Source organism: Neophocaena asiaeorientalis, unplaced genomic scaffold, assembly GCF_003031525.2.
Source record: "Neophocaena asiaeorientalis asiaeorientalis breed wild unplaced genomic scaffold, Neophocaena_asiaeorientalis_V1.1 scaffold210, whole genome shotgun sequence".
Lineage (NCBI taxonomy): Eukaryota > Metazoa > Chordata > Mammalia > Artiodactyla > Phocoenidae > Neophocaena > Neophocaena asiaeorientalis.
In genome coordinates, this window is record NW_020172282.1 from 1185574 (window position 1) to 1210328 (window position 24755).

The 24755-nt window shown below is 41.5% G+C and overlaps 1 protein-coding gene across 1 annotated transcript in view; it reads left to right on the top strand.

Annotated features, from left to right (window-relative positions):
* Positions 1-24755, top strand: part of MAPRE2 (microtubule associated protein RP/EB family member 2) — a 158654-nt gene that overhangs the window by 8276 nt on the left and 125623 nt on the right. The window contains exon 2 of the mRNA XM_024764448.1: positions 17404-17465. The gene's annotated coding sequence lies outside the window, so the exon portion shown is untranslated. The remainder of the gene's footprint in view (positions 1-17403; positions 17466-24755) is intronic.

Genomic DNA, 24755 nt, shown 5'->3' on the forward strand with positions numbered 1-24755 from the left:
GAAGGAATGGTTTATTTTGATCAAATATCTTCAAGATAGCGACTATTGTATTTCTATTTTATTCATATGAAAATTCTAAATGACCATTTCTAATATTGTTTCATAATGAGCATAGGTAATAAAATAAGACAAATGTAAGTTTAAAGAAGACTCACTAGAACTAATTCAACAGCCTATTAAAACATTCTGGGTTGCCCTTGAATGAATTAGGTGACAAATAGTTCCTGGCCCTCAAATCACCAATAAATCTTTTTCGTGCTTTTTTACTTCATTTATTGCAACTTACATAAGAATATTTGTAATCCAACACCACACATTCATGATATCCCTAGGTTCCTCTAAAGCTGAACAAAGGATACAGTTTGGAGCTATGGCAAATTCCAAACTACACTTATGAAATTCTAAGTTTTAAAAAGTAATTTTAAAAGTCCCATAGATCTTAATCCCTTTTGAGTTCAACAACCTTCCTTCTCTATGCTTGCCTGCTTGTTTTTTAGATGTTATAGGGTTGTATCATAGAAAGAATTAGAGATGTTGGAGCGAGAACATCAGAAGGCCTGATGTTTATAACCAGTTCTGCAGCTGACGGGACTTGGTGATTTTGGAGACCTTAACATCCTTCATCACCATCCCTCAAACTGTTCCTCATCTGTCAAATAGAGACTGTGGGGTCTGAAATTGTCTCACAAGGTTCTTTTTTATATATATAAATTTATTTAATTGTTTTTGGCTGCCTTGGGTCTTCGTTGCTGCACGCAGGCTTTCTCTAGTTGTGGCGAGCGAGGACTACTCTTCGTTGCGGTGCGTGGCTTCTCATTGCGGTGGCTTCTCTTGTTGCAGAACACGGGCTCTAGGCGTGGGGACTTCAGTAGTTGTGGCACACGGGCTCAGTAGTTGTGGCTCACGGGCTCTAGAGCGCAGGCTCAGTAGTTGTGAGTCACAGGCTTCGTTGCTCCGCGGCATGTGGGATCTTCCTGGACCAGGGATCGAACCCATGTCCCCTGCATTGGCAGGCGGATTCTCAACCACTGCGCCCCCTGGGAAGCCCCACAAGATAATTTTATGTGTGGGTTTTCGTGATGACTGTTGTGTATGGTGCTGTGGTCATATGATTTGTTTAGTGACCTGCTTCAGACATGGCTGGCCGTTGACTGAATATTACATGATGTGGTTTCCTACAACACGCCTGATCTGGAAGAAAGGTGGTAGTCATTTTAACGGTGCCATCTATGGAACCATCGAGCACATATCTCATAGACATGCAGCTTGATGTCCATGGCCAGCACAACTCTCCCTTCTTCGCCACAGAAACTTAAAGTTCTCCTCCTGGCTGGGGACAGCGACGTGTCCTGGGGAACCAAGCAATGAATTCCTTATCAGGGTACCACTCATGGCTCTGTGAAGTCAAATGACACAAGGCTCTTTCCTGCCAGAATTCTATACAATTCCTCCTGCATTATTTTCCCCAGGAAAAATTTACTAATGGGTTATAAAAACGCATTTCAGTATTTTTAATTAACTTTTAAAATAAAATATTATTCCTTTGAAAACACGTTTTTATGTTGTCATCATAAGCACATCGCTATATAATTGTTGTAATCAGTTATTAAGTAGCTTGGTGTCAAACAATCACATAATCCAAGATTGGAAGAAGCTGCCTGGTCATTTTGTTAAAGGAACCCCAGTGCAGAATTCTACCCACCCCCCGCAGCCCATGGAGGAGAAACTCATTTGTTTTGTTGTTGTTTTAATAAATTCAGTACAGAAACAAATTCACTAGTGAGGGTCTGAAGAAGATGAGGGAGGGGCGTGAGGGGAAGCACTTCTCATCTTACCACCTTCATGCAACTATCACAAATCTATTTTTATTTTTGTGCAAAGCTCTTATTGTCTGTGTTCGCATTCAACCGTATTTCACCTGAAATTTTCCTTAGCATGTTGAATGTTGTTTCCCATATTCAACAGTGTTTCTAGCTTCAGTGTCTTGGCACGCTCCTCTGCCTGGGATGCCTTGCCTGGGATGCGTTTTCCAGCCTTTGTCTTACCACAGGTGTTAATCCTTTTAGGTCCCCACCCCTCAAAGTGTTCTCCCGGGACCAGTGGAGCATCTTATAAATGCCCAAGCTCAGGCTCCACCCCAGACATTCTCCATCAGAATCTTTCCTTTAATAAGATCCACAGGTGTCATTGTTGTGGGTTAAATTTGAGAAACATTGTTCTGGAAAGTCTTTCCTAAGCTCCTAACCATTGCTTCCCACCACCTCCCGCTGGTCCTCCCATCCAGGACAAGTTAGGTGGATCCTTGCAGTTGCCCTTTAATTCCCCCCACGTGGGCCTCCCCAGCACATAAACTGGTTGGAGACGGTGATGGATGCGTAGTCATCGCCACATCCCCGGGTCCTGGTGCAGCACTTGACATGTAAGAGTTTTATATTTGGAATTGTTTCATTGTTTTCCAACACCACTGCTTCCGCAGATGAAGAAATGCAGAATTAAGTTTTTCTTCCTACTGGGAAATGGGGTACTCAGGTAGGGCTCTCTTGGCCATTGGCCTGCAGTTTGGGGGTCCCGTTTGTTGCAGTCTTTATTATGGAAAACTTATGGGATGGGGGATGATTCTCTGTCTGCAAGTAATTTCTGAAAGCCCACTGCTGGAACTTTCTTTCTTTTACTTAAAATATTAATATCTATTAAACACCAACACCTCTGAGAGGAATCGCGCTTTACCCTCGGTATGAAGGTGGAGCATCTGGCAGGTCTGGGTAAGTGTTTAGCGAGAGACAGATACTGGTTGTCTGACGGGAGAAGAAACGGAACACTAGTAGGTGATAGAAAAGATAGTGGAATGCTGCAAAACAACGTCTAATTCTGACAGATGCTACAATAGTTTTGTCTTGAATCATAACGCTTTTCCATTTTTAAAAAAATCACATTTTTTAATCTATAAAAATCTCAGGGGCTTCACTGGTGGCGCAGTGGTTGAGAGTCCGCCTGCCGATGCAGGGGACATGGGTTCGTGCCCCGGTCCGGGAAGATCCCACATGCCGCAGAGCGGCTGGGCCCGTGAGCCATGGCCGTGAGCTGCGCGTCCAGAGCGTGTGCTCCGCAACGAGAGAGGCCACAACAGTGAGAGGCCCGCGTACTGCAAAAAAAAAAAAAAATCTCAGGTTGGACTTTTCTTCCCCATCCTGCATCTCATCTATAACAAATTTCATCCACCCCCTACATTCAGAGCAAAACTAAACTGCTACCCTGGCGATTTTTCTTTTCAAATGTTTGTTTTTAAACTGTAGACAAAGTGCAGGTACATCTACACCGATGTTTCTAAACTCACATTCAAACTAAGCAACACCTGAAGCATGGGGAGCTTTTTTTTTTTTGCGGTACGCAGGCCTCTCACTGTTGTGGCCTCTCCCATTGCGGAGCGCAGGCTCAACGGCCATGGCTCACGGGCCCAGCCGCTCCGCGGCATGTGGGATCCTCCCGGACCGGGGCACGAACCCGTGTCCCCTGCATCGGCAGGCAGACTCCCAACCTCTGTGCCACCAGGGAAGCCTGAGGCTGCTGTTTTGAAGTAGCAGGAAACTGATTAAGGCTTTGGAATCAAACTGTACCCAGAAACAAGGAACATCTGTCCTGCAGGGCTATTGTTCGTCATATTTGAAAGGAACGAGAGGCTCCTGGTACTGCTTACCAACAGCTTTCACAATTAGCCACACAGACCACAAGGAGTATAATTATGTCCAAGAATGTGTGGGACTTCCGTGGTGGCGCAGTGGTTAAGAATCCACCTGCCAATGCAGGCGACACGGGTTCGAGCCCTGGTCTGGGAAGATCCCACATGCCGCGGAGCAACTGTGCACCAAAACTACTGAGCCTGTGCTCTAGAGCCTGCAAACCACAACTACTGAGCCCGTGTGCCACAACTACTGAAGCGTTGCCCACTGCAACAAAGAGTAGCCCCCGCTCGCCACAACTAGAGAAAAGCCTGCGTGCAGAAACAAAGACCCAATGCAGCCAAAAATAAATACATTTATTAAAAAAAAAAGAATATGTGGCTTGCCCCGCCCGCCTTGGGAGTCTAGCCCTGTACTTACGCATCACCACGGACACCAACTCCAGAGGAATGGTGAATCCGAGTTAGGTTTATCCCTTGTGGAAGAGTGTATGAGGTTGTCTTTCTGTCCCAAACTGCTTACCTGGGTGTCTGTGATGATACTATTCATGGTAATTTGCCCAGACTTTGGACCTTGGGTGGGGTTTGTAAGTCATTTGATGCCTTCAGAGTGTACCTTGTTGAGTAATCTGACGCAGGTGAGCCATGCAGGATGGGCAGAACAATCGTGTGTTCTACATGCTGTAACATCAAGCCTAGGTCCATTTGAGTCATATTTTCCCGTGGTAGTTGTGGCCCATCCCAGAGGAAAGCGATTTTTAACATATCCTTGTGAGGCTTGGTGGCGTTTTAAGGGTTGCTCTTGGATTCTGAAAGCTATGTGCATTTTTTGTTTGTTTTTCACATTTGGGGGGTTTGTTTTAAAATGTTAAATAACCTTGTTACTAACCTTGGACTTTGATTATGTTAATAATTTTGTATGAATTTGGTTGAGAGAGTTTTACACCTTGATTTCTCTATCCGAAAAATGATACAAATGTTTGTTACTAATGATCATGAGTAGAGGCTCTAGAGATTAAAACATTAAAAGAGTAAGTTAAAATTATTCCAGATATGAAGAACCAGAAAGGTGATAAACAAAGAAGCAGCAGCAACAGCTACCAAAATATTCAAAAGAAAAGTAAACCTGAGTTAAGACCAAAAAAATGGTTGTCTCTAATTAACCTCCTATTCAAACAAGGATCTTCTCTTAAAATCTTTGCAAGTTAGGCATAACTTTGTCCTTATTGTTTTTTTTTTTGATTTTTTGCGGTACGCGGGCCTCTCACTGTTGTGGCCTCTCCCGTTGTGGAGCACAGGCTCTGGACGTGCAGGCTCAGTGGCCATGGCTCACGGGCCCAGCCGCTCCGTGGCATGTGGGATCTTCCCAGACCAGGGCACGAACCCGCGTCCCCTGCATCGGCAGGTGGACTCTCAACCACTGCGCCACCAGGGAAGCCCTGTCCTTATTGTTTTTATTATTAACAATAAGTCAGTTTAAACTGATTGTCAGAGGACCTGGTTCTCGTCCCAGTTCTGCTCAAAGGGCAATCCAAAACAGCTCAACTCACCTGTGGCCCCAACTCATCAGTAAAGAGGGGCTCTTGTCTTTAACTTATCCTTTCCCCATAAGATATCCCAGTGCTCTGAAAGGTTGTTGTTAATCCAGCTTTCTTAGAATACAATACCGTAGAAAATGCACCTAGGACTGTATTTTCTTTTTCCTCTGGAGAATCTACACATTGTTCAAAACATGAGGAAAATAGTTTTGATAATCCACTAGCACATCGAATGATCGAGTTAAGTCGTAACAGGCGGATGCAGTGGTAAGATTCAAACTTCCACTTAACATACAGAGAATGCCATTGCAGCTCGCCAAAATAGGAAAGCAATGGCATTTCTAGCAGAGCAGATGCATTTTATAAAGCATCCACTCGGAAACCCTCCTGCGCTCACTTCTCCCTGTGCATGTGGTAATTGGCATTGGGTCATCTCTCCACCAATCAGCTTGGGCTGAGATGTGGAGATGTCATATAATCACATCCTGTTAGAGGGAAGGGAGGACATGGGTAAAGCAGAGACACAGACTCAGTCTAGCATTGAGTTGTATTGTGTTGCCTCCAGATACAGGCAAAGACAAAAAAGCCTGCATCCCATGGTACAAAGGACGTTCCCTTTTATAAGACTGCAGTTGTGTGCTAGAAAAAGTAGATAGGCCAAATGTCAACATTTGTGGCCAGAGGTAAAAATCATTGCCACTGTTGTCTTATGGTACCATCATTAATGCCAGATGGTGCTTGAGGAGGGGTTTATGATGAACAAAGCCTTCCCCTGACCGGCCCATAGTGTCACTGCATGCCGGACTCCGGAGACACGGCCCTCGGATGTCTTCCCACTCTTGGTGGGAATAAACACAGCAGGTGTGTTCCACCCATCTTGGAGGTCTGGCCCCATCTTGGAGGTCTGGCAGAGATGGTCTCACAGAATTGGTACCTAACTCTCTGTATGCTTTTCATTATGCCAAGTTGGATTGACCCTTCATTATGCCAAGTACAGCTGACCCTTGAACAATGTGGGTTTGAACTGCATGGGTCCACTTATACTTGGAGATTTTGCAACAGTAAATACTACGGTACTGCATGGTCCCTGGCTGGTTGACTCCCCGGATGTAGAGGAACCTTGGATACAGAGAGCCAACTGTAAGTTATACTCGGATTAATACCCACCTTGTTCAAGGGTCAACTCTATTTTTAGAGCCACACGTAGCCTTGGCAGTCATCTCATTTAAATCCCATTATTTTTCTAGATGAAAAACTGAGGCATGGAGACTTTTCCTACTAAAAACTTAGTAATTTCAGAGTCTTAAAGTTGTTTTTTTTTTTTTTCAGCTCATTGTTTGCTTTGACAGTGTTTGGCGGGTCTAAGCATCCTCCTGGTTCTTGAGCACACAGTCATCGTTAGGGTGCTCAGCTAACAGCTCAGCATTGGCAGTCCCTTTGAGGAGCAGACAGGAAGGACTTTGTGGGGTGGGGAGGAGCAATAAGGCAGAAAAATAAGCCTCTCAGGATCCAAAAGACTTGAAAGAAATGAGACTATTAAGCACTGCGTGAAATGAAGTGATATCTACAAAGCCTGAAACCCCTCCAACAGTCTTATGAGCTAGGGTTCTACAAGAAAAGTTCCACTTGGGGTCAAAAGAAAGTTTTGTTTTTTCCTTGGCTGCCAACCTTAGAGAGGTGATAGTCAAAATATGGGGTTTGCTGAGGTCACAGACTACAGCCCCCTCCAAAAAAGGCAGCAAAATAGGTTTCAGAAGGGCCAGTAAGGGTCCTGCTGAAAGGATTCCTTCAGGTCCCTTTCATCCAGGCCACGTCTACAAGATCTCTTTCATTCAGGCTTTCTCTCCCATTCTGTTTAAGCTATTGGGTTTCCCTGGAGTCTATATTATTTTGATATTTCCTGACAATCTAATTAATACTCAGACCCAGTTGATGAGGGATATGTGTTCAAATTCAGTTATTTAACAGTAATAATGATAAACGTAAGTATTTTCCATTTACCTAGAAATTTACAGTTGCTAAAGAAGTTTTACACATAGCAGCAACACTCTTAGTGCACTTTACAGAAAACCATAAAACTTAGGGCCCAGAGTTTAAATGGCATGCCCAAAGCCACACAATTGGGAAAACCTCAACCTCAGGGAATGTTATCCCAGATCCAATGTTCCTTCCACCAGGCAGATTTACAAATGATAGTCGGATTCTCTGAGTAGCCCTCAGTGGTCCCTTTAACCCATAAAGGTACTGAATTATAACAACATCTTAACCTCTAGCCTCTTTGTATTTCCCATGGAAAGATGCACGGAGTTTCAAAAAAATTGGTTGACATCCATTTTTAGTACACAGTCGACCGCAAATGAAGTCTCCCGATACTCAGACCTTGATGGTCACTTCTTTTCCCTCAGTTTGAAAATGGAAATGCAGCTAGCAAGGCCCTGATTCGTCCAGGAGTGTTGTTAGAGAGTGCTGGCAATCTCAAAAGTCACTTTGTAACACAGCATTGTAAAGCAGTTATACTCCAATAAAGACATTTAAAAAAAAAATCCCTTTGAACCTGACACTTTGAGGCAGAACGATGGTCCAGGTACACTGTAGTGTTGTGGAGATCCTTAGTATTTGCAAAGTTAAGCTTTTAGCTCCTTGTATACTTCTGCCAGTGTTTGGCGGGTCATCCGAGCGTCATCCTGACTCTCCAGCACACTGGATGTATGTGTGGTGGCTTCATCTGAATCAATGGTCTACACAAGAGAAAAATAACAGTGGCTTCATTGAGGCTGCTCATGTAACAAGATTCAGAACCAGCCATTCAGATCAGCAGAGAAGAAATAACAAATGTTTGTTATTAGCACACTGTAATGCATTTACACAGATTCATTATTCAATTAAGTATGTATCATCTTGGAAAGGAGAGAGCTTTCTCTAAAGACCTAAAACTCTGGATGTGTACATGACCACTGGGAGATTAGGGATGTGAAGAGAGAGGAGAAGCAAGAGGAAAATGATGGGGTACCCCAAGGATGGAATTTACCTCCTTAATTTTGCTTTGATCTGTCCTGGATAACAAGGTCTGAGCTGTAAGTTCAGATGATCCCAGTTGAAATAGACTGAGTGGCCCATCTGACTAAGCACAGGTTAGATTACCACCCAGCAGATTGGGAAAAGAGCTCAGAGGTGGAGAGACCTTGCAACTCAAAGTGTGGCCCCCGGATCAGCAGCATCAGCATCACCTAGAGGTTTTTAGAAAGGTAGCCTCAGACCTTACCCAAGATCCATCAAAACATAATCGGAACTTTAACAGGATTTCCAGGTGACTCTTGAAAAACTCAAACTCTACATAATATCCAAGAGGACAGCAGTCATACGTTTTTCCCCTTTGTTCCATTTGCCCTGTCAATCACTGCATTCACAGCCCCATGATATAATTATTGTGTCTGTAAGTGCCTTGGGGGCTGCACTCTGTATTAGAGCCTCAGCACCTTGCATAATGCCTGGCATAAAATAGGTGTATAGGTGTCACTCAAGAGCTCCAGCTCTGAAATCCACAAATCTGAGTTTGGATCCCAGCCCCGCCACAAAGCTCAGTTCATGTACCTATAAGATAGGAATAAAAATAGCACCCTGCATAGGGTTATTGGGAGTAAATGAGCTGATGCATGTGACATACGTAGCGCAGCACCTGATGCACACTTGCTGTGTGTAAGTAGTAGCTGTTGTTATGTGCTCAATAAGTGTTGAACAAATGAATGAATAGGAACTTCATGTGGAAAGAAAAGAACTTAAAGATGGTCAATACTTGGTGCCCTGTTGCTTCAAATATATGAAATTGAATTTTAAAACAATATACAAAGGAAGCCTCACGTAAGAGAAGGAAAAGCTAGAATGGGTCAGAATGGATTTATAGGAAAGCATGCGATTTGGAACCAGAAGACCAGAGTTTGGATCCCAGCTCTGTCCTTTATTTACTAGTTGTGTGATCTCCTACAACACACAAGCTCGCTGAGCCTCAGTTTCTCCATCTGAAGAATGGGATCAGCGGTCCTCTTTTTTTTTCTCGGCTTATGCAAAGAAAAGTTTTGTAACTGACAAAGTATCCCTACCTCTCAGCACAGCCCTGGCACTTAGGAGATGCTCTATAATGGATGTTTGCTCAATTGAATCAGAGCATGCAATGTCAACGGGATGACCATTGGGTATTAGGATGGACTGTGGCCCTCCAAAACGCAACCCTAAAAAAATCCTATTCCTTTGTATTTAATTTCTTTAGGGTAGGGGGTAGTATGGCACAGAAAAAATCTTTCAAACCTCCCTGTGAACAGGTGGTGAGGGAGGGAGACAGTAATGAAAAAACTCTGAATTAGAAGTTTGGCTCTGCAACTTGGTACCAGATGGGAATTCCTAAGGAGAGATATAAAGGAGAGAAAAGCAGCTAGCCCAAAAGCAAGCAGAGTGAACCTCTAGCAGTAGAAGAATTATGATTTCAAGATCTAGGTGAGATGGTATATGTCAGTGGTCCCCAACCTTTTTGGCACTAGGGACCGGTTTCGTGGAAGACAGTTTTTCCACGGGACAGGGGTGCTTGGTTCAGGCAGTGATGTGAGCCATGGGGAGCGGCACACTTCACTTGCTCACTCGCCACTCACCTCCTGCTGTACCACCCGGTTCCTGGCAGACCGCACACCGGTAGCAGTCTGCGGCCCGGGGGTTGGAGACCCCTGGTATATGTGAAAGAATCTTGCAAAATTAAGAGCTATAGACATGTATAACGATGAAAAGAAAAGAAAGGCTTTAAGGAATAGTCAGCCCTCTGGATCAAATTCAATACACGGTTGATTGAATCCATGGATGCAGAACCTGCAGATACGGAAGGCCAACGGCACCATTTTGTATAAGGGACTTGAGCATCTGTGGATTTTGGTATCCATGGACGGTCCTGGAACCGTATTGTATTTTCCTGGAACTGACTATATATATATATTTATTATTATTCCCCTTTATTTTTATGTGATGTATGTCATAGAGTGTTCTGCGTATGTTTTCCTCAAAGAGTTTTATAGTGTCTGGCCTTACATATAGGTCTTTAACCCATTTTGAGTTTCTTTTTGTATACAGTGTTAGAGAGTATTCTAATTTCATTCTTTTACATGTAGCTGTCCAGTTTTCCCAGCACCACTTATTGAAGAGACTGTCTTTTCTCCATTGTATATTCTTGCCTCCTTTATCAAAGATAAGTTGACCATATGTGCATGGGTTTATCTCTGGGCTTTCTATCCTGTTCCTTTGATCTATATTTCTGTTTTTGTGCCAGTACCACACTGTCTTGATTACTGTAGCTTTGTAGTATAGTCTGAAGTCAGGGAGCCTGATTCCTTCAACTCCATTTTTCTTTCTCAAGATTGCTTTCACTATTCGGGGTCTTTTGTGTTTCCATACAAATTGTGAAATTTTTTGTTCTAGTTCTGTGAAAAATGCCATTGGTAGTTTGATAGGGATTGCATTGAATCTGTAGATTGCTTTGGGAAATATGGTCATTTTCACAATGTTGATTCTTCCAATCCAAGAACATGGTATATCTCTCCGTCTGTTTGTATCGTCTTTAATTTCTTTCATCAGTGTCTTATAGTTTTCTGCATACAGGACTTTCTTCTCCTTAGGTAGGTTTATTCCTAGGTATTTTATTCTTTTTGTTGCAATGGTAAATGGAAGTATTTCCTTACTTTCTGTTTCAGATTTTTCATCATTAGTGTATAGGAATGCAAGAGATTTCTGTGCATTAATTTTGTATCCTGCTACTTTACCAAATTCATTGATTAGCTCTAGTAGTTTTCTGGTAACATCTTTAGGATTCTCTGTGTATGGTATCATCATCTGCAAATAGTCCAACTATATTTTCAAGCTGGATATTTTACCTGGATTTATTGCCCATAATAGATTGGTTAGGGAAAAAAACAATTATGAAGAAAATTAGCTTCTGCTCTAGAACTTCACTAGGTTATTTCCCAGGTGAGTGGAATTCAGCATGAATTTCTCCATCAAGGAATCTAGTTACTAAGACAGCCCCCAAACAGTTCGTAAGTGGACTCCTCTGTAAACCAAACCCCACAGCTGGGATCCCACGAGCAGTGTTAGTTGTTGCTAGATCAGGATTCTAGGGACCACATGGCTCAAACAGAAAACTCATGGGCAAAGGCTATGCAAAAATTCCTGCGCATTTTAACAAGTTCTGTCCACTTACCAAGACTTCTAACAGACTCTGCTGAAAATGTTAGAGCTTGAAAAGATTTCCACACAAGTTAGACAATGATTATCCATCTTTAGAGGGAGATCTTAGCAACGCTCTTGCCATTGCCGAAGTCTTATTTAGATTTCATATTACCCTTTTCACACTTTTAACATGTTACTGCATTCCTTCTTTGGGTGGTCAAAGGAATAACAAACTACAGCCAGGACACATGTAAAGCAGGGTTCCAGTTTTCAGTATGATCTGAGCAATAAACTCGAACTCTGGACTCTAAATGAATCTGATACCATTCTCTGTGCTGCTTTCCTGCTTCATGAACATTCTGCTACATTTCATTATCGTTCATACTTATGAGCAAAGGAGCCGTTCTTCTACTCCAGCGACTCTATTTTCAAGGATATCTGATTTAAAGTGGATAAAAGGATAAGTGAAAAATAGTTATCAAAAATATTTCACAGAAGTACAGTGAATGTGGTATTTCTCATGTAGTTTGTCTCATCATTTTTAAAAATTTCTTTTATACATTAACACTATGACTATTCTAGAATAGAAAGGTCAATCTGTCTACTTCTATAGGTAGTAGCAGATGGATCAAGGAGTATTCTAGAAGAGAGGGTTAGGCCCAGTTTGTATGAAAAGAACTGAATTTTTATTTAATTATAAAATAGTCTCTTGGGATTCTCTTATTTTTATAGAAGCCCAAATCACATGACCGTAAGAAGTTTATAACATCATTACCATTCTTAATATATCCCCCCAAAATCCCTTTATCAGCCAACTACAATTTTTCAAAAGCCCTTTTATATACAATATGGGTCATTTGTAGTCTGCCTTTCTTAAGTCAAGGAATGCGTTGTACCATATCCAATACCCAAGATTCGGTGCAGTTTGACATTTTCTTGCCAGATAACCTCATTTGGGTTTGGTTTCCCTGTTGTGTGCTCAGCTCTTTGCTTCCCAGCAGTCATGCCTCTGGTCCCCTGAGGGAGTTGAACTGGGCAGGCTCTTGGCCTCTCTCCGGTGCCTCTGGGAAGGCCCTGAGCCCAACTGGAGACCCCTAATTGAGGCAGTGGTTGGTGGAGGGCACTCTGGAAGGCTGACATGAAGTAGGATCTGTGTAAGGAGTCATCCTCTGTGACCTTCTGCTCCCAAGCTGCTTACAAGCTGCTTTATTCCTAGAAAGCTGTGGACCTCCCACACTAAAGACTGTGATCTACAACTGGAGTGATTCAGTATCTCCAAGCTGCTACGGGGAGTTTGGAATTCAAGATACAGCTCATTCTGAAGATCCAAAAAAGCTGAGTTAACTCCTGGTAGGAAAACCTAGGTTCAGATCCCAGCAGCGTTCTCTTCTCCGAAAAGCTAGGAGCAGCTGGCAGGAGGCTAAAATTCCTGGCTGTTTGCAAGGAGAATGCTTTGACCTTGCATTGAGCAGATGCCTCATTGGCTAGATACGTAGCATTGAAAAAAGAACTCTTCCTTTCAATGGTATGGCATGATTGGCAATATTTTTACAACTCTGTTTTCATTCTGATGTATCCGTTATGTGCCTGCGGTTTTATGGCCAGACAAGGAAGCAGCCTTTGTGGGTGATTTTGGAGCTAGGACAGAAGTTCTGCTGTGCCCCACACATGGGATGCCAGAATTCTGAGTTTGTTCAAAGAAAGAGGATTTGAAATTTCCAGAGGTTGAGGGAAAACAAAATGTGCTTTGTTAAAAGAGTCCGACCATGTCATGACTCTTATCCTAACAAAGCTATTTGGTCTTTTTAAGGAAAACAAATCCAACAGACAGGCCAGGGGAAGGCAGCTGGCTTATGGCTGTTTATTTCTGAGGGCTGCCCAGTGCTCAAAATGGGAAAAGTCAATGGGGTCTCTCCTAAGGTGAAGGGAAAGTCCGCCAGCTCCTCTTTGTGGGGGGATTACAGTTAGAGCCTTATTTAGTGTGTGGCCCAAGTTAGAATAGAGAACACCTGCCTTGTCATCAACGAACCACAAAGGATGAAATTCTATTCCTGTGCCAACAAGATGTGGGAATTTTGAAAATTTATGGAAAGCATGAACTCGAAAGTATAAGAGATGGTTTCCAAAATGCAGAGTGTATCACACTGCCATTTAGAAGTCATTTCTGGTTTTGGGTGTGTGTATTTGTGTCAGTGTTTTGAATTTTAAGGTTGGGAAGGTAAATGTAGGAGCAAGAGAGCATAACAGCAGAGAAGATTCCAAGACAGGCAAGACTGGACAGCGAATGCTTGGCATGAGTTCTGAATGCTAAGGTTGTGGGTGAGAGATTATTTTTCTCGGATCTGCGCAACATGGAACAAGTTCCTGACCCAACTGGTCCACTGCCTTGGGGCTTTTGTTCTTCTCTGAAAAGGTTAAAAAAAAAAAGCCAAAAAGAAAGGAGGTATCTTGCTCAATTCTAGTTGCTGTCCAATCTCCTGATTTTTTTTTAAGTTAAACTTTTTAATTTGAAACAATTGTACGTTAACATGTAGCTATAAGAAACAATACAGAGAGACCTCTGTACCCTCTGCTCATTTTCCCCCTCCGATGGTAACATCTGGAAGCTCTACGTACAGGGTCACAACCAGGTAATTGACATTGATACATGTGCAAGGTACAGAATGTTTCTGTCACCACAAAGGTACCTAGTGTTGCCCTTTTACAGTCACAGCCTCTTCCCTCCAGCCCCGACTCCCTCCTCAACCCCTGGCAACCACTAGTCTCTGCTCCCTTTCTGTAGTTTTCTAATTTCAAGAATGTTAGCTAAATGGAATCATACAGTATCTAACCTATGGATTGGCTTTTTTCACTCAGTGTAATTCTCTGGAGATTGAGCCAGGATTTTGCAGGTATCAGTAGTTCTTTTTTTAATTGATTAGTAGCATTCCATTTTATGGATATACTGGTTTGTTTAACCATTAACCTGTGAAAGGACATCAGTGTTGTCTCAATTTTGGCTACTATGAATAAATCTGCTAATAAAGAAAAGTTTTAACTTTTCTGGAAAAATGCCAAGAGTATTGTTGGTGGGTTGTATGGTAGTTGCATGTTTCATTTTTGGTTCTGTTTTCTTTTGTTTTTTACAACAGTCAAATGTTTTCTAGGGTAGCTGAACCATTTTATATTCTCACAAGCAATATATGAATGGTCTAGTTACTTCTCATCCTCATCAGAATTTCGGATTGTTACTTGTCCTTATTTTGGCCCTTCTGATAAATGTCTAGTGATATCTCATTATGGTTTTGTTTTTTTCACTTACCTAATGGCTAATGACATTGAATATCATTTCATCTGCTATCTGTATATCCTCCTCAGTGAAATGTCTGTCAGTGTCTTTTGCCCATTTCCTAGTTGTTTGTTTTTTTAGCTGAGTTTTGAGGGTTCTTAACTTATTCTAGATACTTGTCCTTTGTCAGATATGTGGTCTGCAAATATTTTCTCCTAATTACACCTTATATTTACACCTGATGGACAACAGTTCTTAATTTTGATGAAGTCCAATTTATCAATTTTTTCCTTGTATGGATTGTGTTTTTTGTTGTCAAAAACTTAAAACTCTTTGTCAGGCCCTAGATTGCAAAGCTTTTCTCCTGTTTTAATTTTTTCTAAAAGTTTCACAGTTCTGCATTTCACATTTACATAGTGACCTATTTTGAGTTCATCTTTTTAAAAAGTGAAACTTAGAGACAATAACTGTTCTGCTTATGCCAGGCAGCACAGAAAACACTTTTTGCCTTCCCTGCCATCCCCACCAGTGGGGACCGTAGACCTCCACCCTCACAAGGCTGTGCATTATTGAGCACCTACCACATCCCAGGAGTAGACCGAGAGCTCTCCAGGTGTCTCGAATCGATGTCAGAGGCCTGGCTTTTAACGTGGTGTTGTGTGGACAACAGAGCAGAGTCTGTCAGACTCAATTAGAACTTGTTAGTTGAGCTGCATGATATTGGGAAACTGCTCCACTGCTCTGAGCCTCTGTTTTTTCATTTGTAATAAGATGGTTTTGAGTATTAAATTAGATAAAATATGTCAAATGACTTGTGCAGGGGTATTCAATAAATGGTCTCATTCTTCTCCAAACTGATCCATTGCAGCTGTTGAGAATGTTAGCAACGGGCTCTTGTTGTCAGAACAGAAAAGACCAGTTGTATACAGCTGGTCCCGAATTTTCTAAGGGCTAATTATCTGGTTTACAGATAAACTAGGAACCTTATACTCTTGCTTCCTAGCTTGGTAGCCAATACTTCGCCTAGTAACGTAGCTACTGGTACTAGTTAAATAAAGAGGGCAAATGAAAATTTTATTCTGATTCAGTTAAAATATCTCAAAGATGGACTTAGGAAAAGAAACTGACATGGATGGGGACAGATTTTTTTAAACCTGATCTTTTTAGTATGATCAACTCTCATTAAATTATGGGGAAAATGTGAAACACTCATAAAATTAAATTCCGTAAAATATGTGAAGAAATTCTACCTGTTCTGTCTGAAGGGAAAAAATTGTCAGCTTATCCGAGGTCAGTTCTTGAAACCATCCACGTTAAATTTTCTGATTTTTATACAAGCCAAATTCTATGAATTACTTTTGAACTCCCTTATTGAATGGTATAACATTGAAAATTCAGCTATCACCTTTGTTTATTCTCTCAGCACTTACATTTTGTTATTTGCTTTTATTTCCTTTCACCATCTCCTCTTTCTCTTATTAAAAGAAAAAATATATATATATGTATATATATAATGCCTCCCTCTTCCCTTTCTTAAAATCTTTCTCCCAGTGGCATCTCCAGAACTATGTCTGGGATTAATCACATTGTGTTGGATCTGCCACAAATACTTTATTTTTATACAATTGATGTTAAACTAAACAAGCACCAAAGGCATTTCTGAAATGGCCATTTACAGAAAACACAGAAGAGCAATGTGCAGGGTGAGGGCTTAGGTGGCAGGTGGAGAGGGGTCATTTCTAGTCTGTTTCTTGGGTGTGGTGGGAAGACCACTAAGGCTCACACACATCTGTATCTCGGGTCCTTTTTAGGAGCAACTGTATGAGCCACAAGCAGCCTCCCCAGTTATCATCCACCCCACCCCCAACCTGGGCCCCTCAAAACCCACAGCTCACACACATGTCTCAACCTCTGGAATTGGACCTGTCCTTCATCAGTTTATTGTCTTATCATTTAGTCAGAGCATGTTTTGAAGATAAATAGCAAATTCATATAAAGAAAGTAAATAATTCCTTGATGGTGTATATATTTTGAAGTTTGATCCTGGCAATGCTTGTCCTGTTAAAATTAAGCACATCTTTTTAAAAATATTTATTTATTTGGTTGCGCCGGGTCTTAGTTGCGCCATGCAGGCTCCTTAGTTGCGGTACGTGGCCTCCTTAGTTACAGCATGCATGTGGGATCAAGTTCCCTGACCAGGCATCAAACCCGGGCCCCCCACCTTGGGAGCACGGAGTCTTAACCACTGTGCCACCAGGGAAGTCCCTAAACACATCTTTTAACTAGAAGAATAAGCCTGTGTTGATACTAGATATAAAGTCTGCAGATTAACCCAAGTTTGGGGAAGTCAATACTTTAATTGACGTTGGCATTTGATACCTCACTGGGGGCATTGGTTCCTTGGGTTATCTGCTAACACATGATTCTCCTCACATGAGGCTATGGGGGGGAGGGTAAAAAAAATTCTCTTCATAGGACTGACATTATCTAAATACTCTCAAACTACGATTAATCAACCCAAGAACTGATATAATAATGTAGCTGACAACCCTATTGTTTGGCTGAGTTACTCTCTCATATGATAAAGTCAACCGAATTTGGATGTGTGCTTTTTAATTTTCTCTTCCATTGCTGGCCACACCCAGTGAACTAAACAACCCTTTGCTCTGATGTTTTCAGCACAGTAAATGCTTTTTTTCTTTTCATTTTTACGATCCCAGTATCCTGTTTCTCAGAGGAACATTTCATCTCGACAGCCAGGGAGAGAGCCTGGATGCTCAAGGTAAGATTTCAACGTAAATTATGTTGCATGACTCCCTGTTTACAGATTAAATTGGAGTGCGTATTATTAATGCCTTTGTAACAAATTTATTTTCAAAATTCCATTATACAGTTAAAGCGAGTATTCGAGTAAACATGCTTCATTAAAACATTGTTTTTCAAACTACATTCCATTTCCCGTATGTACTAAGGGCTAATTAAGTGTTATCCGCAATTCCTCTAAAAATGCTCAAGCAAGTTAAAGTTTAACTTTGGAGATCTTATTGGTGAGAAGTGAAGTGAGAGAATTTTAAGATACAGTCAAATGACCTCATGACATTTCTAATTATGAAGAAGGGATTATTTGTTAAAAATCCAGGCAACTTCTCTGTTGACTTTACAGTAGGGGTGGGCGTCTTAAAGGAGATGAAAGCTCAGGAAGCCTCATTTTTTCAGTTTGGGATTTGTGTTTGAGACAAAATCATTTGACCTTCTGTTGTTTCCCACTGGTGTTCCATCTTCTAACCCAGGAGCTCACTAGAACAAAGGAACAATTAACTGAAATTCCACCAGATGGCAATATTTGGAAAGCCATCCAGTGGGGTTTCAAAGATTTGAGCTATTTATTGTTCACACCGAGAATAGTCTCACGAAGTGTAAAGTCCTAGATTTCATTAAGGGTGTTCTAAACATCTTTTGTTTTACTTTTTGCCCACAGCATCAAAATTTTTACTAGGGGGAAAATAGGTGTGTGGGGGGGTATGTGTTGTTTTCTTTTGTTTATCATTCTGGAAGGATAAAATTAGAAACTTTATTCTTCAATAATTCTCCAAACAGTATTGGTGAGTCTTAAAAGCACAATCAATGGGTAATATACCATATTTGTCTTGGGGTCTCTTTGTGATAAATGCTATGATCGATGGTCATTTTTAAATGAATCATTTGAGAAGAGAAACCAAAAATTCTTAAGAAGAGTAGAATTTTAAGGAGTTGCCTAGATATTAAACCAAGTGAAATTTACAGGTACAAAATTCTTATTTGTAATGATTTGAGATAATTAAGGTTTATTTAAATAGGATGAGTAAACTTTGCCCCTTTTGCTCTAATGAAAGTAGAGATGCTGTATGTACCCTGAGCGGTGCCCAAAGAGCTGCCCTCTTCAACAATCAGAACTGGCCTTAGGACAGAGCTGAGACAGAGGGAAGGCAGTAGAAAGGCATCTGAGGGCAATTGAAATAGGAAGAACCAATAAGAGGAGCCGCCTGAGCTTTCCATGTGCACATGAAAGCAGTCCCTGAACAGAACCCTCAGACACTGTTGATGGGAATGTAAGTGGCTGCACTATGGAAAACAGTATGAAGGTTCCTCAGAAAACTAAAAACAGAGTTACCATATGATCCAGCAATCCCACTCCTGGGCATATTTCCAGACAAAACTATAATTCAAAAAGATACATGAGCCCCTAAGTTCATAGCAGCACTGTTCACAATAGCCAGGACATGGAGACACCCTAAATGTCCATCGTCAGATGAATGGATAAAGAAGATGTAGTATGTATTATATTTACAACGGAATACTACTCAGCCATAAAAAGAATGAAATAATGCCATTTGCAGCAACATGGATGCAACTAGAGATTATCATACTAAGTGAAGTAAGTCAGAAAGAGAAAGACAAATATCATATGATATCACTTATATGTGGAATCTAAAATATGACACAAATGAACCTATCTATGAAACAGAAACAGACTCATGGATATAGAGAACAGACTTGTGGTTGCCAAGCGGGAGGGGGTTGGAGGAGGGATGGAGTGGGAGGTTGGGATTAGCAGAGGTAAGCTATTATATACAGAATGGATAAACAAGGTCCTACTATATAGCATGAGAAACTATATTCAAAATCCTATGATGGGGCTTCCCTGGTAGCGCAGTGGTTGGGAGTCCACCTGCCGATGCAGGGGACACGGGTTCGTGCCCCAGTCCGGGAAGGTCCCACATGCCGCGGAGCGGCTGGGCCCGTGAGCCATGGCTGCTGAGCCTGCGCATCTGGAGCCTGTGCTCCGAAACGGGAGAGGCCACAACAGTGAGAGGCCCGCGTACCGCAAAAAGAAAAAAAAAAAAAAAAATCCTATGATGAACCATAATGCAAAAGAATATTTTTGAAAAAGGATGTGTGTATATATATGTATAATTGAATCATTTTGATGTACAACAGAAATTAACACAACATTGTAAATCAACTATACTTCATTAAAAAAAAAAAAGCAGTCCCTGGACAGGCACCGAGTGCCCTTTGAAACCCACTCGTGTGCCCTAGGAGGGGGCCTATATATCTGGTGTCCAGGACAGTCCTAGTTAACTTCTGCTGTCCACCCCCTTTCACCCTCAAAATTCTGTCTGGATAATAAGGTGATTGTATAATTTATCTTCCAAGCTGGCATGTTTGAAGAAAAAGTAATAGAAAAAGATGGCCTGATATCTAAATTAGGTGTCTGTGTATAAACCTCCTTATATATATGGGGCTATGGGACAAATTCTTTTTCTGTAAAGAGCCACATAGTAAATAGTTTTCTGCTTTGTTGGTCGTACAGTCTCTGTCACAGCTATTCAATTCATTGTAGCGTGAAAACATAAATGAATGGGTTTGGCTGGCTTCCAATAAAACTTTATTTACAAAAAACAGGCAGCCAGCGGCATTTGGCTGGCAGGGTTTATAGCCTTGTCTGAGATAGTAGACAGTAAGGAAATAGGAGATGGTGGAGAACCAAGAAGACGGCCATCCTTCATTCTTCTCCCTTCTCTTCATATCCCTTCTGGGTTGCAGCCTCCTCATTTAACCCTCTTGGAAGCTAGTATTAATAGTTTCCTTGAGTGAACAATTTCATCATCAGTTGTGTGGTTCCCGAGATTCCTTTGCTGGGTCTAACTGCTTTCTTCTCGTCCAAATCTGTTCCTGCACCTGCACACCGTGCCTGTGCTTTGTACCTCATGACACAGAATAGCATCCCTACTCAGGTATCACTTGAGTCCTAGTGTCAAATACTGGAGCGATAGCTATTAACAGACATTGTAATTTATGCTTTGGTCCTCACTAAATAACTGTCTATAGGAAATACAGCCACATTAAGGAAACTTTTATGTTGATTCTACCAGAATTTTTATTATAAAAATAATAAATTTAAAGGAAACTTTAGGGGAAAAAAATCACCCATAACAATACCACCCCAAAATAACTATTTTTCTTTTTTTTTTTTTATTTGCGTATTTGCTATTCCCTTAAGTATTCCTGTTTTTCTATAGTGGATAACATAGCACATGTGCATTTTTGTGTTTTATTTGATATTAATCACAAGCATCTTTCATGAGTCATCAGAACAGTCATTAGAATAGTATTATGTTGTATCAATGTGCCATAAAATATCTTCTAATTTTTCACTAAAAAATGCTATACTACATTTTTTGTAGACTTTGTTATTGTTTTGGTTGGTTCAGTTTAGTTGTTTGTTTTTTCTTTGGTTTTGTTTATTTCCTTAGGACAAAATCCCAGAAAATTATTATCCAAGGCTATGACCATTTGCATGACTTTTAATCTAGTTTACCACATGTTTTTTTTTTTTATTTATTTTATTTTTGGCTGCGTTGGGTCTTTGTTGCTGTGCACGGGCTTTCTCTAGTTGCGGTTAGCCGGGGCTACTCTTCATTGCGGTGTGCAGGCCTCTCATTGCGGTGGCTTCTCTTGTTGCAGAGCACGGGCTCTAGGCACGCAGGCTTCAGTAGTTGTGGATCGCGGGCTCTAGGGCGCAGGCTCAGTAGTTGCGATACACAGGCTTTAGTTGCTCCGTGGCATGTGGGATCTTTCCAGACCAGGGCTCGAACCTGTGTCCCCTGGCATTGGCAGGTGGATTCCCAACCACCTGGGTATCACCAGGGAAGCCCCCCACATCTTTTCTTAAAAGGTTTGGAGTACTTTACAAGTGTTTACAGTTTGAGGGTATTGAGGCTCACCACAACTTTGAGAGAAGTAGCACTTAATTTATTCAATAATATTTATTGATTGTCTTCTATATGTAAAGAACTGTGCCAATTACTTTGTGTGTGTGTATATGTAAACATATATGTATCAATATATAAATGATGTGCTCCTTCCACAAACATTTATTGAGTGCCTACTATGAACTGTGTATTGTAAGATTTTAATGGTGAGCAGAAGATAGCTTCTGTCTGAGTTTGACCTTACTGGGGAGCTAAGATACCTAGTAAATAACTGTAATAAAATACACAAGATGAGACACACCATAGGAGAAATATAGTTAAAATATGAAGGCGTTTGGGAGGGGTGAGGGGAGGTAGAAATGGCATCTGAGCCAAACTTTGAAGGTAAATTGGATTGGGATGCTTGGAGATGGTGAGATTTGCCCTTCATTCCATAAGCATGTCTTGATTGACAACTACATGCCAAGTCCTGTGCTACAAGCTCGGGATATAAAGGGGAACAGACAGAGCTCTCAAAGCTTACTCTCTAGTGGAGTAGACAGCCTTTAAAAATAAAATTGTAAGTGTGATCGGTGGGATGGCTTATCTAGCAGAGGATACACATGGAGGTAAGGATGAAACCAGGGTTTTCTTTGAAGAGGAGCTTTTCCCTGGCTCCTCTTTTGGTACTGTCTTCATCATCAGTTATTGGGTCAGAATCTGTGGGAGATCTGCTTCTGGAAGTTTGAAGGTTACTCTAGTTGTACTGACCAACATTCCAATTAAAATTGGCCTACATTTACAGCTGGTTCCCCCAGTGGGCATATTAACTGAGAATGCAGAGCCTAAGGCTGGGATCAGCAAGACCTACATCCTGGCCCTCACCAGCTGATGACTGAAGCAAAGCACTAAGAAGTACAGGGTTTCATGGGTGTTTTGTTTTCTAACAGCTGGAAGGAACCTCAGGAATAATCTAATCCAACTCACTCATCTGACAGATGCACGTTCTTTGTGAAGAGAGTTGGGTGACTAGCCTAGTGTCAGACATTTGGTGACAATGCCACGGCACCAGAACCCTGGCTTCTGACTCTCACACGCTCTTGTGCCATATTCACCGCTGTAATTTCTTCTGCCTCATCTATACCACCGACGTAAAAAGAACTAAAAAGTGTTAGCCTAAGCATTCCTTGCGCCTGTAGAAGCAATATGTGTTTTACCCCTCTCGGACCACAGCAAAAAATAATTTTAAAGTAAATATTTTTAATTTTAAAAGTAATGAATAGTGGTAGAAAGGGAGAGAACTTGGAACAAATTCCTGCATCAGCCATTTACCTCCCTTAGATTCTGGGCAAATAACTTGACCTCACTGAGTTTTTACATCTTGAGTTTGTTGTGAGAATAATTGGCAGTAACGTTAAGTGTTGGATCCATTATGGGCACTCAGCAAATGTTTATTTTCTTTCTCCTTTACCTCCTGGAGCTACAGGTTCTTGACAGATTTCCTTTTGTTTATTAATGAGGTGACCTTGTAAGACTCATGAGAATTAAATGATGGAGTGAGAGTACATTCATAAAAAAGTATCTGGTGCACAGCTTAATGTTCTCATTTCTGAATTTCACTGGACTACAGTTAAGTAGAGATTTAAAGGTTTTTATTCGTGGTTCTTTATCCTTTTCTTCAGTAGCTTATTTTATATGGTCTGTGAACATGTTGGTGAGACTTAGAATTCATTCATTTTCTCCATGACTTATTTCAAAATGATTTGTCAAAGAGAGAAAGATGATTAGGTGAAGAAAATATGGCTAAATGTTAACTACAGAACATAGCTGGTGGGTATGGTGTACATTATGCTATTATACAATTTTTTCTACTTTTCTGGATGTTTGAAATGTCCCAAGTCAAATTAGTTTTGGAGGATTACATATTAAATATGAAGCTTCTACCATGGCCCCATCACCATGCAAGGTGCCGAGGGTATGTTTTGGGCAAGAAAGTCAGGGTCTCAACCCTGATGGAGCTATGGCCCACCATAGCGGACACTAATAAGACAGGCAACTTCCTCTACAGGGTGCTAACGGCTATGGTAGGGGCTCCCATGGCATCCTGTGATCCTCCTAGCAGTGACAGCAAAGCCACGACTGGTGCAGGGAGGTCAGACGGGGCTTCCAAGAGGCAATGACATCTCATCTAAGACCCAAAGAAAAAGGAGGAGCTAGCAGGTGTTGGGGAGAGGGGGACTGCAGGGAACGAGAGATTGTTTGGGCAGAAGGAGTAGCATCTTCAAAGACCTGGAAAGAAGATAGGAGAAGCATATGACATTTTAGCAAAATTGAAAGGCATTCAGTAACGAGCTGCAGCATCAAGGTAGTAGTCAGAAGGAGGGTTGGATGGACAAGCAGATCAGGAAGGGCCTTGTGAGGCCAGTGAAGAACTTTGAGTTGTTATCCTGAAAGTGATGGTTGAGGTGTTTTAAGTAGAGAAGTAAAACTTCTATCATTTTTATCTTAGGATGGTCACTCTGGCAACTGTATGAAAGTGATCGGGAGGGGATGAGATTAGAAGTGGAGACACAAAGTGGAGGATGATGATGAGCATCTAGATTAGCTGATGGTGGCAGCTGCGGTAGAGAGAAGTAGGTGGGTTTGGGTATAGTTTAGAAAGCAAAATAGCCAGCACGGGTAAGGGAGAGGTCAAGGTCTAATTCATTCATTCAACACGTGTATGGAGTGTATTGAGTGCTTGTTATGTGGTAAGCCTATTTCAGTGCTGAGAAGAAAAAGTCAGGTAAGGGCTATAGGGAATACAGGGTGCGTATGGAGGGGGCTAATGGAGAGGGGTCTTTCGCCAAAGCACTCATTATCCTTCGGGACCCCCTTCAGGGATGTCAAAGTAAGAAGTAGTCACCTGGCAACCATGGAGTTCAGTGGGCTTCCCAGGGAGCTCCGCCAATGGCAGTGCTGTGGTTTGCAGAGGGTGATGCCCAGGTGCCTGATATAGGTAAGTGGGAGCTCTAATGGTATTTACTGAGATAGGAAACACAGGGTTGAGGGAACACTGAAAGTGCGATGGCAAGAATCAGAAACTCAGTATTAAATATATTGAGTTGAGGGTGCCTGTGACATCCAAGAGTATGTATATAGAGATTTGGGATCTGAATCCCAAAAGAGGGAAAAATGAACCACAAGTATAGTTTTTGGAGTCACTAGCATGTAAGCAGTAAGCTGTGAATCTAGGTAAAACTGTCCAAGGAGAACAGAACCTTGAAGATCAGCAATATTTAAGGGGTAGATTATACCAGCATTATTCACAATAGCCAAAGGCAACCAAGGTGTCCATC